This window comes from Miscanthus floridulus, chromosome 13 (assembly GCF_019320115.1).
Source record: "Miscanthus floridulus cultivar M001 chromosome 13, ASM1932011v1, whole genome shotgun sequence".
NCBI lineage: Eukaryota > Viridiplantae > Streptophyta > Magnoliopsida > Poales > Poaceae > Miscanthus > Miscanthus floridulus.
The window spans coordinates 2726992-2741151 of record NC_089592.1 but is presented as its reverse complement, the minus strand read 5'-3'; the positions used below and the strand labels follow the sequence as shown (position 1 = coordinate 2741151).

Genomic DNA, 14160 nt, shown 5'->3' with positions numbered 1-14160 from the left:
ACTCAAAAAAAATTCTAGGTCTGATCATCAGGGTCAAACTATAGTAAATTAATTTGACTAAGCTTATATTTCATGAAAATCTAATGATACATATTTAGTCTAATAAATATTATTTATATATATATATATATAAATTTAGTTAAACTTTAAAATCATTTAACTTAATAACACTACTCTAGTGCATCTTTTTTTGGACAAGAGAGCATATATATATATATATAACTATTACACTGTAGTTGGCTACAAAATACTATATTCTATAACCGGCCGGACCAGAACTCGCGAGCCTGTTCGGTTGGCTGGTTCGTTAAGAAGTACTACTGGCTGGTTTGTGTGAGAAAAAAATACTGTTCTAGCTGAAAATTTACGATCGTTTATGACGAGCCACGGCCGAATGGGCTGTTGTGACCCAAACCCCATCCACCGCAGGTCACGCTCATGGCTTTGGCTTGGTGGTCCCCTTCGGACTAATGCATGCATGCATTGATTGATTCCCCGTGATTTTTTCCCCTTCCTTCCACCGGCCACAAGAAGACCTGCTTGACCATATGGAAATCCCCAAATCCCCGTCGCTTGCTTCTTTCGCTGCTTCTCCCTCGACACCTCGACCGCTTTCGCCCCCACCCACCGAGCACATCAGCGCCGCCCGCTCCACCCCCGGATCGGCGCTGATGCGGGCTTGACGCCACTCCACTCGGCGCACCGCTGCCCCGGCCGTGACCTCTCCTCGTCGCAGCGGCGCCTCCTTCACCTTCCCGATGATAAGGTGGATCCCCACCTTCCCAGCGAGGTGGCGGCCCATCCACCTTCCTGGCGGCGGCTGCCGGCCCTCCACCTCTCCGCGCAGATATGTGTCCCGACGGGCACGCGCGGCTTCGCATCCCCAACCAGTGGCGGATGCCGCTCCCGGCGACAGCATGGCTCGCCCTGCGCCTCCCGGGCCACACCTTCCACGGCAGCTCCTTCCCTGGTGATGGCAGCGCGTCCCTTCTCTCTCCCAGCAGTGGCGACGGCGTCCACTCCTTCCCTGGCATCCAACGGCGGTGTGGCATGGCCCGGCCCCTTCCCCGACCTATGGCCCGTGGCTTCCACTCGTCGTCCGGTGGCCGTGCGACTCACCCCTTGCATTTGGCCCTCACGGCGGTGCTCGTTCATCAGGAGGCAGCGGCCCGGCACCCGTCACATCTCCGGTGGTGACAGTATCTCAAGGTGAGCCCCGCACAAATCTGCATCCCAAGATAAGCATTGAGTCAATTTGCTTTTGGTCTCTACTAGTGCCTCGCTGTATAATTTCATTCATAATTTTTGGGCCGGATTGATGACAATTGTTGCGAACCTCAATAGTGGGAGCTGTTAGGTTTGATCTCCCACCAGTTAGGTCCAACGGCCTTTTGGGCCTTGTTCTCGCGCCCTGATCGGGGGCGCCCAACCCTACATGGTTGGTGGGCCCCTGTCGCACAGCGCTATAAAGGAAAGGTGGGGGCTGGGGCTCGCAGTACGAGGTTCACCGCGCTGCTAGACACCCCACCGACATCCTAACCCTAACCTGATCTTGAGAAGGGGCGCTGCCAGCGATGGGAAGCACCACCAACGCCGGCAACGCCACCCCAACGCATACGCCGCCACCAAGGACGTCACTGCACCGACTCCTCTCTCCACCGAACGTCGCTGCCGGCGCGCAGATGGCATCAGCGAACGAGATCCCGACCGGCGCTTCCACCACTCCGACTGCTTCGACCACTACGGCCTTCGATGGTCTGCAACCTCTCACTCCCCTTCTCTCTGCCTCTTTGTAGATCGTGTATTAGGATCTTTGATTACTGGGATTCAAGAACATGTACCCCTACTTCACTGTGTGTATTCCTATTACTGTGTACCCGATCTGATGAACTTGACTCGATTGAGTCCTACAAAATTTCTACAATGGTTTCGGAGCCACGGTTAGAGAAGAAACCAGATCGGGGTAAGAAATGAAATGAAACTGACCGATCTGATGCGGATCGGGAAAAAGAAAATAGAAAGAAGAACAGAGACACTCGATTTCGAATCGGGCGAAAGCAAGAAATCAAATCGAACCAATTTCAAATCGGTCAAAGTAACCCTAACCCTAACATGAATGAAGAATGGGGTCCTACCTGGGCCCTCATCCCACCGGCGGCATCACCACCGTGCGGGACAAAGAACGAGCCGTTGGCCCTCGCCAACGTGCGGGACTGGAACCCGGACCGACTAACACGGACGCCGGTCAAGGGCACCGACGCAGGGCAACTCGACGACAGCGCGCTCAGCCTTGGGCGAACGCGCGCGCCGAGGAGAAGCTCTGCGGCGGCACCGCCGTTTCCTCTCCTCCGGCCACCATGGGTGGCCGCCAGCTGCTACTGCTCTATGCGTGGCTAACAGAGAAGGGGAGGGAGGAAGAAGGAAGTGGCGGGGTGGCCGGATCTGCTCCGGCGGGTACCCTGCTCTGGTGGTGGGCGGTCGCCATGGGCACCGCCACTGCTGTGCCACTGAGAGAGGAGGGGGGGAGGAAAGAAAATGAGTTAGGGTTTTTGGAAACGTCTCAGCCGACGCGTTTTGATCTCGCGATGCAAACGGACAACCGTCCGATGGGGATGAACGGTCCAGATGTGCTTGCGGCTGCTGGGCTCAATATGGCCTAGGCGGGCATGCCAAATACCGGCCCAGGCCCAAGTTAGGGCCTGGTGCGCGAGGAGCCTGCGCAGCGCGCGTGAGCGAGCGTGGGCCGCAGCGCGAGATGGGCCTTCGGGCCAAAATTGAAGAAGAAGATGAATTTTTTTTGTTTTTTCTAGAAGTAGTTTTTGACATAATTTTTATCCAATGATATTTTGCCTAGAAAACAGTGAAATTTTAGTGCTTCTGGAAAATAATAATATGAAAGATTATTAAGTTTCCGCTGTGCATGATAATTATTGTTCTCTTTGATTAAATTTGAACCAACGGGATAATTTAATTTTAAGAGAAGTGATGAATTTCTGATAATTTTTTAAGAGATTATGATGTTGTTATTTTCTGACCAACGTTGTTAATAACAATATTATAATTTTGATCCATGAGAAATTATGCATTAATTTTACTTCTACCCAACGGTGATGTAAAATGTTTGCATGGATGAATTATAAGTTTTAATTTGACCAACGTTGAGTTAAAGCATGAAATTTTATGTACAAATGTTTCTTACTTACTCTGGTGTGATTTCAGGAGGCAAATGCATTGTGAACATTGCCAACATCCCGACACTCAATGGGACCAATCACCGTGTGTGGCGGGAGAAGTATGAATTGGAACTTGCGTTGGGAGAGGTCAATTTTGCCATCACCTCACCGTGTCCTACTGAGCCAGAGGACCCAGTGAGAGGTGAAAATGAATCTGACGCTGATTTCGCTGCTCGAAAGCGTGATCATGCTAAAATAAGAATGAAATATGACCTTGAACATAGGCAATGGACTCTCTACAACCGCAAGTGCCTGTTGGTGACCAAGGCCACCATAGAAGAACAGATAAGGGGCTCAATCCCTGAATGTGCTACTGCCACAGAATATCTTGAGAAAATCAAGAGTCAGTTTACTGGGTCTACCAAGACCATAGCAAGTTCACTGATTAACAAGCTTGTGAATGAGAAATTCACTGGTGGTAGCATAAGAGAGCACATTTTGAAGATGAACACTACGACATCTAAGCTAAAGGAAATGAATTTGAAGGAGGAGGATTTCTTGATTCATTTGATTTTTGCTTCTTTGCCAAAAGAATATGACACCTTCATTGTGAATTACAATATGCAGCCTGAAAGATGGGGCATAGAAAGACTCATCTCAATGTGTGCTCAAGAAGAGGAGAGGATAAAGTCCTCACAGGGTGAATCCGCTCATTTTGTGAAGGATAACAAAAGAAAGAATTTTAATGGCAAGAATTCTAAACCACAAGGGAAACCTAAGTGGGATAAGGCCTCTTCCTCCAATTCACAGGAAAAGAAACCCCAGGATTCTGAGAATCAGTAGTACGGTGGAGCTGAAAAAGATCAGTGCAAGCACTGCTTCAAGAAGGGACACTATAAGAGGGATTGTCCAGACTTCCTGAAATCTCTGCTAAAGAAAGGTGATGAATTTATTACATTTGTAGATGAATCCTTGTATTTATGTTATGATAAATCCACTTGGTGGGTTGATTTAGGTGCAACTACTCATGTTGCAAATTCCTTACAGGGGTTAAGTGGGACGAGAACCTTGCAAAGAGGAGAAAGAACGATTAAAGTTGCAAATGGAGTGCAAGCCAATGTTGAAGCCATTGGAGTTTTTTCTTTAGAATTGAATAATGGTTTTGTACTTAGACTTAAAGAAGTACTTTATGTTCCCTCTTTGCGTAGAAATTTGATAAGCGTTTTGAAACTTGATGATGATGGAATTGATTGCCACTTTGGTGGTGGCAAGTGTAAGATACTGGTTGATAATAAATGTGTTGGTCTTGCCTTCCGACAAGACAAGCTTTATTTATTATCTCTTGCTGAGAATGCGAACAATGTATGCGATGAGAATGTGAATGATTCCCCATCTGCGAATGTAACTAAGAAGCGGAAGAGAATTGATTATGTCTCTTCGAAATTATGGCATTGTCGCTTGGGTCATATTTCAAGGGGGAGAATAGAACGATTGGTTAAGGAATCAATTCTCCTGCACTTAGAATTTTCAGATTTAGAACAATGTGTTGATTGTATCAAAGGAAAGTATGTCAAGAAAATTAAGAAAGATGCCAAATGAAGCACAGGAATTTTAGAAATAATCCACACAGACATATGTGGTCCTTTTCCTGTGAAAAGTGTGGATGGTTATGATTCGTTTATAACATTCACAGACGACTACTCTCATTATGGCAATATTTATCCAATTAAAGAAAGATCGGAAGCATTGGATAAATTCAAAATATTTAAAGCTGAAGTTGAAAATCAGCACAATAAGAAAATCAAGATAGTACGATCAGACCGAGGTGGAGAGTACTATGGGCGACATACCCCATATGGCCAAATTCCTGGACCGTTTGCAAAGTTTCTACAGGAAAATGGCATAGTCACTCAGTACTCCACACCAGGGGAGCCTCAGCAGAATGGAGTGGCTGAAAGACGTAACTGTACCTTAATGGATATGGTAAGAAGCATGATGAGTTACTCCACATTACCGATTAGTTTATGGATGGAGGCATTGAAAACCGCCATTCACATACTTAATCGAGTACCAAGTAAATCGATGCCTAAAACACCATATGAATTATGGACAGGAAGGGAACCCTCACTTAACCATTTGCGTGTGGGGCTGTCCGGCTGAGGCAAAAGTGTTTAACCCAAACATAGGAAAGTTAGACTCCAAGACAATTAGCTGCCATTTTATTGGCTATCCAGAAAGATCGAAAGGATATCGCTTCTATTGTTCTGACAGACATACGAAGATTGTAGAAACAAGATATGCTGTGTTCTTGGAGGATAACATGATCAGGGGAGCATGGTAGCACGAGAAATCAGCCTACAGGAGAAGCGGGTACATGTACCCACTCCGATGGTTGAAGAACCATTCTTCACACTACCTGCTGCTGTTGCGCCGACAGTGCAGGACACTATAGTGCCAACACCTGTTGCAAGTTCTCCCGTGGCGACAATGAATGAACATGAGGAACCCGTCCTTGAGGAACCTATAGAACCAAATGTCGCACATGAGGAAGAACAGCAACAACCCAACGTGGAACAAGTGCCAGAGGCACCTAGAAGGTCTCAGAGAATAAGAAGATCAGCTATTACTGATGACTATGAAGTTTATGAGACAAAAGAATTTCAGATGGGGGATGATCCCACCTCATTTGAAGGAGCCATGAGAAGCGACCACTCATCAAAGTGGCTTAAGGCCATGGAAGATGAATTGAAATCAATGAGTACCAATAAAGTTTGGGACTTAGAAAATATTCCTAAAGGAGCCAAAACAGTAGGCTGTAAATGGGTCTACAAAACGAAATATGACTCCCAAGGGAATATAGAAAGATTTAAAGCGCGACTTGTGGCGAATGGCTTCACGCAAAGAGAAGGGATTGATTACAATGAGACGTTTTCTCTAGTCTCATGTAAAGATTCCTTCAGAATTATAATGGCACTTGTAGCCCACTATGATTTGGAGTTACATCAAATGGATGTAAAGACGGCTTTCCTAAACAGGGATTTGGAAGAAAATGTTTATATGGCACAACCGAAAGGTTTTGTCGTAAAAGGAAAGGAAAATATGGGATGCCGCCTGAAGAAATCAATCTACGGATTGAAGCAAGCTTCAAGACAGTGGTATTTGAAGTTTGATAGAACGATAAAAGGTTTTGGGTTTGAAGAAAATGTTGAGGACAATTGCGTTTATGCAAAGTTCAAGAATGGAAAGTACATATTCCTAATTTTGTATGTGGATGATATCTTGCTTGCTAGTAGTGATATCAATCTACTAATGGAAACGAAGAAATTCTTGTCCTCAAACTTTGATATGAAAGATCTCGGTGAGGCCTCGTTCATTTTGGGAATAGAGATTCACCGAGACAGGAGAAAAGGGGTTCTAGGATTATCGCAAAAGGCATACATAGAAAAGGTCCTGGAGAAATTTAGTATGCATGCGTGCAGTCCTTCACTTGCTCCTATAGTCAAAGGCGATAGGTTTGGGGAACATCAGTGTCCCAAGAACCAATATGAAATTGACCAAATGAAAGCGGTACCGTATGCTTCAGCTGTTGGAAGTTTACAATATGCTCAAGTGTGTACACGCCCTGACTTAGCTTTTGTTACCGGGTTACTTGGCAGATATCAAAAGAATCCAGGAATTGAACATTGGAAATTAGTGAAGAAAGTCCTGCGTTATTTGCAGGGTACGAAAGGCCTCATGCTTACGTATAGAAGATCTGATTCCCTACAAATAGAGGGGTATTCAGATTCTGATTATGCGGGAGATGAAAGAAAATCCACGTCAGGATATGTATTTACTCTCGTAGGAGGGGCTATATCGTGGAAAAGCTCCAAACAAACCGTAACTACATCCTCGACAATGTATGCCGAGTTTATAGCATGCTATGAGGCAATGGGGCAGGTGAATTGGCTGAAGAAATTCATACCCGGATTGAAAGTGATTGATGATATAAATGAACCACTGAGATTGTATTGTGATAACAATCCAGCGGTACAGTACGCTAACAATAATAGGTCAAGTGGTGCTGCCAAACACATTGACATAAAGTACTATGTTGTGAAAGATAAGGTTCGGGATCATATAATAAATCTTGAGCATATAAGTACAGAGAAAATGCTCGCGGATCCGCTCACAAAGGGCTTACCACCCAACGTGTTCAGAGAACACGTAGCCGGCATGGGTTTAAGGGAAAGCCTATGATTCCCGAACATACGAAGGGCCCAAAGAAAGTTTACATTTCAAAACGGAGAAGTGTATTGTGGCTGTTAGTCTAACGGCACTAATTGCTGTGACGATGGGACAATTCTATGCACTAATCTGTGATGAAATTGGATGGAAGCAAGAAAAATATGAATTGAAAGTTTTGAGTATGAAATTAAAGAACGAAGAATAGATGAGAGATCAAGGGGGAGAATGTTAGGTTTGATCTCCCACCAGTTAGGCCCAACTGCCTTTTGGGACTTGTTCTCGCACCCTGATCGGGGGCGCCCAACCCTACATGGTTGGTGGGCCCCCGTCGCACAGCGCTATAAAGGAAAGGTGGGGGCCGGGGCTCGCAGTACGAGGTTCACCGTGCCGCCAGACACCCCACCGATATCCTAACCCTAACCCGATCTTGAGAAGGGGCGCTGCCAGCGACGGGAAGCACCACCGACGCCGGCAACGCCACCCTGACGCATACGCCGCCGCCAAGGACGTCACTGCACCGACTCCTCTCTCCACCGAACGTCGCTGCCGGCGCGCAGATGGCATCAGCGAACGAGATCCCGACCGGCGCTTCCACCACTCCGACTGCTTCGACCACTACGGCCTTCGATGGTCTGCAACCTCTCACTCCCCTTCTCTCTGCCTCTTTGTAGATCGTGTATAAGGATCTTTGATTACTGGGATTCAAGAACATGTACCCCTACTTCACTGTGTACATGTATTCCTATTACTGTGTACCCGATCTGATGAACTTGACTCGATTGAGTCCTACGAAATTTCTACAGGAGCAATTGCCATTCTTTTTTTTGCAATGATATAGTATCTGCTTGTGTTAGGAAAAGGATCCATACCATATCTTTTTATGGTAACTTCATCATGACATTGTGCTAAAATTATGGTAAATGCATTCCATTTGTCTAGTGTATTCTACACAACATTATTGTAAATATATCTTTGCATCCATACAAATCATTGCTGTTATAGTCATTTTTGCTCGTAGGAATGACATTTGTGCACTGTTCAAGGGTTAGTTTCATTCTGTTAATTGGAAGATGCAAGCTAGTTCGTTCATTCTAATTGTGTCTCATTACTAATGCAGAAAAAGGTACCTCAGGTTTGGTCAAAGGTGCTCTTCTGAATGCATTACAAACCACGACAAGAAGATCAAGCTCTGTGGTCTGTGCTGAACCTGCGCCACACACAGCTCGAACTAACTTACCTGATGATCTGTGTTAAAACTATATAGAAGCTTACTCTTCTTTTCCTGTACTTTTGTTTGTGTTTCAATTTGATTGGGTGGACAAATGTATTAGTGTGTTATGTACTAAAAAATCTGTGCTTCATCTCCTTGTTGAAGATGGCTCTAATCTTTTCATTTTTAAAAAATGTGAATTGGTAAATGAATGTTGGCCAATGCTGAAATTTTTGGTCTTCCTCGGCTTTGGGAGAGGAGGGTTCGTGCGTAGCTTATATTGATGTTATAGTAAATTAAATTTGATCATAGTTCAAAATTCTCGTAAATACTTGTAGTACAAAGTTCTCGTAAATATTCTTTGTGCAAGTTCTCGTAAATTTCATAGTAGGAGATATTCATAGGATAAAATTCTCGTAAATATTTATATAGTATAAAATTCTCGTAAACACTTACCGTACAAAATTCTCGTAAATATTTACAGTTTAAAATTCTCATAAATATTTACAGTATAAAACCATCGTGCTAATTATTTGCGTGCGCTGGAACATTTGGGTGCTAATTATAGTAACTAGAATATATTTTGTACTATTATACATACTCTCGTAATCTTTGCATGCGCATGAATGTGTTCTCGTAATCCTTGTTAGCTTTTCATGCATACCGCAGGGACAACTAGAGTTGCCAAAATTAACGTTAGCAAATCAAGGAGATAAAGTAGTAACTCGACATCCTAATTACCATACTAGCACGTGCATGTACGACTCCTGTTACCATACTAGGAAAATGAAGTTACGAGAACCATATGGTACCCCAGCGTGCAGCACGGAGGCTAGCGCCGACGGTTAATTTTTTCCATTACCATAATTATTTAACCATGCAATTAATTCCGGCTAGCTCGCTCCATTTATGAGCTTGGCTGGCTCGCACGTGAAATCAGCATCACGCAATTACGGGAACCCACCAGCGCAGGATCTGAAACTGAGTGCGAGCCCAGTGCGGTCGGACGGCCTGGCTACAGAATACCTATACAGTCTGTTCGGCTGGGCTTATAGGATCATATACGATCGTGGATTATAAGTTGGAATAGTATTTTTCTCTCACATCAAACCAGCCAGCAGTAAATAATCTCCGATCGTTTACGACGAAACGAACAGAATGTTATTTTATAGCTAGCTACAGAGTATACTCTCCCTATATATATACACACACTAGAGGGAAACCCAGCGCGAGGAAGGGGAAAAGAGGAGGTATGCACCATGAAAAAAAAAGAAGCAGCAAGAGGAAGAAAAAGAAAAGAAGGCGAAACAGTAACGTGCGGGATGAACAGGAAGATGAATCTGAAGAAAACCCGTTACTATTGATGAACAGGAAGATGAGTCTGAAGAAACCCGTTACTATTGATGAACAGGAAGATGAGTCTGAAGAAAACCCGTTACTATTGATGACCAATTATATATATTCATTGCACCCGCTTCTTTTAATGGTGGCCCCGGTTATCCCAGTGAGCGTTTCCACGGGTTATGAAGGCTCTTTTGGAAAAGCTTGTCACGCGTGGTGCAGTCTCAACTACTATAAAACTATAGGATCATTTTTATACTACTAGCTAATTAATATAGACATTATATATAAAAAATACTATATTCTAAAGGCCTGTTTGGTTCCAATCCTGAGAAACTTATCTGGCCTAGACAGCAAACACCCACCACAGACAACCAAAATCCAATGCCTAAAATTGTTGCATGGTCAGGCAACTTTCTCAGGGTCCAAGCCAAATATGTCCTAAATACATAACTTTTTCAATTTATTGTTTTATCCAATCATCTACCTTGTCTCTCGTTTCCCTATCATCTACTTATCATAACTCTTTCTATCTTAATCCCCGTATAGACATAGTTTCTTATATAAGAAACAATTTCATTCTCTCACAATCTTAATTCTAATGCCATATCAGTATTTTGTCTACTTAGAACCATAATTAATGCTATAAAAACTATCCATTGGGACTACACTTAGAGCACCCTCAATGCTAATTAATTACTTGAACCTCTCCTTGAGGAGATGGAGAATGCATATACAAACTCGACCCACACGACACATGCGAAGAATTGGAGAACAGAGGTCCAAAGCTAATTGAATGCTGCTGTCTAAAAGAAACACCAGTACATAAATGATTTTTATGAATTGGCTTTAAGGAATTACATGCATATGGTTATGTTTAATTAGAAGGCCATATAAATTCAGCCGCGTCATTGGGGAGTCCCGCGATCGGATGGTCTTAAACTCCATGTGCACCAACCTCAAGGGTGCCATGAAGGCCATGGTTTGTGGCCCCTCAAGCTATGGGATAGACAGCCATCGTGCTCACTCAATGTTAGTTATTTTTAAAATTTAAAATTTAAAATTTCAAATATGTCAACTTAAAACAAAATTTGAGGCCTATGAAAAGCTTTAAATAAAAAGCTTTGCAACTACAAAATTGTAGATCACGTCGAGAGCTATTCTTTATCCGAGTTCAAATGAAAAAGTTCTGAATTATTTTTTAATGCAACTATTTTTAGAAACGGACCCTTGTTATGGCTGCCTTTGTTAATAGCGATTTTCAGAGATGGACAACTTAAGATGTCCGCCTCTGAAAATCGATTTATAGAGACAGATGTCCTAAGGCGACTGTCTCTATAATAAATGATTAAAAGAGATGGCTGCCTTAGGGTGCCTGACTCTCAATATTATTAACAAAGGTGGGTGTTTGCTTGGAGAGGCCCCCAAACCATTTACGGAGGAAGCCCCTAGATGAGCCCGCCTCTCTTAGTCATTAACACTACTACAATATACTTAACCGAGGCGGTCGAAATAGGTTTACCGAGGCGGGCATTCCGTCCGTCTCTGACTAAAGGTCCCAGTTAACCAGGGAACTACCGAGGCGGTCAGATGTCCGCCTCGGTTAATGAATAAAAGAACAAAAAAAGGCAGCGAGCCCGTCGATGAGGCCCGTTGAGCCCATCAACGAGCCCGCCGAACCCATCCGCGCGTGCGCCGCCACCGCCGCTTGCCGGATTTGGGCGTGCGTCGCCGCCACTCGGCGGATCTGGATGTTCCTGAGCTGGATCCGCCTCACCAGTGCTTGATCTACCACCACCAAGCCGGATCGTCGTGCCTGTGCCCGATCCGGCGCTCCCATGCCGGATCTGCCGATCCGAGCGCGAGCCCGTCATGCCGCCGACACCTGAGGAGCAGTCCGCCCGGCGCCGAAGGGAGGAGAGAGAGGGCGCCGCTGCCGTGGAGTATTACTATATATAGAGAGTATTACTATATGGTACCCATGTACCAAATTGTTATTCAGTACTCAGCGTCCTATTGGCAGGCAAACAGACCCAAATATATATGTACAGGATATATTGCTTCTAGCAATGCAATGTTTTTGTCTGTGACTGAAGAAATGTGTATCTAGTAATGCACCTGATGTTAATTCATATTATTATTTTCTGGAGAGCACTAACTATTGTACTATTATTAGTGTTAATCATGGGCGGCAGTACATGCATGTTTAATCCAGATCAAACACAGGTTAAACACATGCATATGGTCGTTCCTGCAGATTATACGTACATGACCGTGCACATGTTTATATTTTGATGCCATGAGTGTAGCTACGTATAGTTATAATTTTAGTCTTCTACTAGGTAGCGTGGTCGTGCGTTGCTACGGGACAACCAAACTTTTATACTAAAAACACACGGATCGCACGATAAGATAACAATACTGTGAAATTAAATACCGATGTTGACATTTGAATTATAGTAGTACTTAACAGCTAAATTGAGCTAGTCAATTTTAGTTCTTCTTAATAAAACAGAGCACTAATAGTGCACTAATAAGCATACGATGCACTGAGCCTCAAATTTTTTCCAGCTCAAACAATAGTAAGTCAAATGTATTGATAGCTTACTCCATTTTTAATTATTTCACATAAGACAAGCAGCTATACATTCCTTCTAAAAGAAATTTAGAATAATCATACACAATTGCTATATGACTTCAGCACCTAGCGTTGAACTCTGTGAGACTGAGCTCCATTCAAGCAGCATCGTGTGAGTGAAACCTTGTATGCTGAGGCCATGTTCCAATGGCACATTCATCCAACCCAACAGCATCCATAAGCATTATTGGGGAAAGTTATTCTCAGAAACCGCATCCTGTCAAAAATGCATCATAGCAACGAAGATCATGTTAGAACTGTGAAATGTTCATAATCACTGCAATAAATACTATCCGCACAAGCTAAATTAAAATTCACTCTATAAACGAAATCACAAGGCCTTTTCTTCATACCTCAAATTGATGATGAAAATATAGGAAGCCCTTTGTCAGTATATACTACAATTCCAAATGCCCCTTGATTCACTTAATGGCATAGCCCATATAACTCTTACAACTTAGACTTTGTTTTTCACCCACCCCCCTCAAAAAATCCTCGATAAAATGATTACTTTTTACACAAGGCCTTTTCTTCATACCTCAAATTGATGATGACTATATAGGAAGCCCTTTGTCAGTATATACTACAATTCCAAATGCCCCTTCATTCACTTAATGGCATATGGCATAGCCCATATAACTCTTACAACCTAGACTTTGTTTTTCACCCCCTCCCCTCTCATCAAAAAATCCTCGATGAAATGATTACTTTTTACATGAGGTCGTAATTGGAAAAGAGTACCATGAAGCTATGAAAACAAGTTTGCATGGAGAATAGAAATTATATGTAAGAGCATAAGTCTTATCCAGTGGTGCCTACCTTGACCGAAGTTATTTTTATGTGTGAAATCTCTTTTGCCTGATCTCTAGCCATGTCAAAGGACAAGCTATGAAACTGATTCCGAACACCTCCTGCTCTGCTCAACAGCACATGTTTCTGTTCAACCCTTCTTTTTCTGCTACCTTAGAAACATAAAACACGACATTCATATTATTATCTTGTCTTTAAAAGAGGAAAGAAATAATGAATGCTTAATGCTTTCACCTATGTCAGCTAGAACTGAAGCTTCCAGTGGTGCCACTGATGTCACAACATTATTTCACTTCTGCTAAATACAAAACTTGCAGAATAGCAAGAACTGCATTTGGCTTCAAGGCAGCTCAGAAGTCAGATCTGTTCGACTTTAGCACACAAGCGCTATATGGGAAAACAAAAGAAAATTACTGTAAGAACACCAAAATGGTTTGAGTGCAATGGGAAAAAAATAAGATCCTGATTAGGCGATCATATAAATATGAACACGTGTTCTACTGATTCCCAAAAATCACCTAGAGTCAACTGAAATATCAATACTGATGCAAGTGAGCCATTATTTCAGTGAACAAAAAACTTTCAGTACCCATGCTCAAATATTAATGCACCAAAGGTATGGGCATGTCAACATAGTCAGATTAGTTATAAGACTCCTTTTGCCCAAAAAAAGACTAATCATAAGATTCGGCACAAAGGTATAAACTTTTAAAATATTATTAGTTATCATAATTGGTAGCCTATATATATTGTTACATCTA

The 14160-nt window shown here is 43.2% G+C and overlaps 1 pseudogene; it reads left to right on the top strand.

The window, feature by feature from the left end:
• Window positions 1-678: 678 nt before the first annotated feature.
• LOC136501998 (uncharacterized) lies at window positions 679-8605 on the top strand (annotated as a pseudogene).
• Window positions 8606-14160: the final 5555 nt, after the last annotated feature.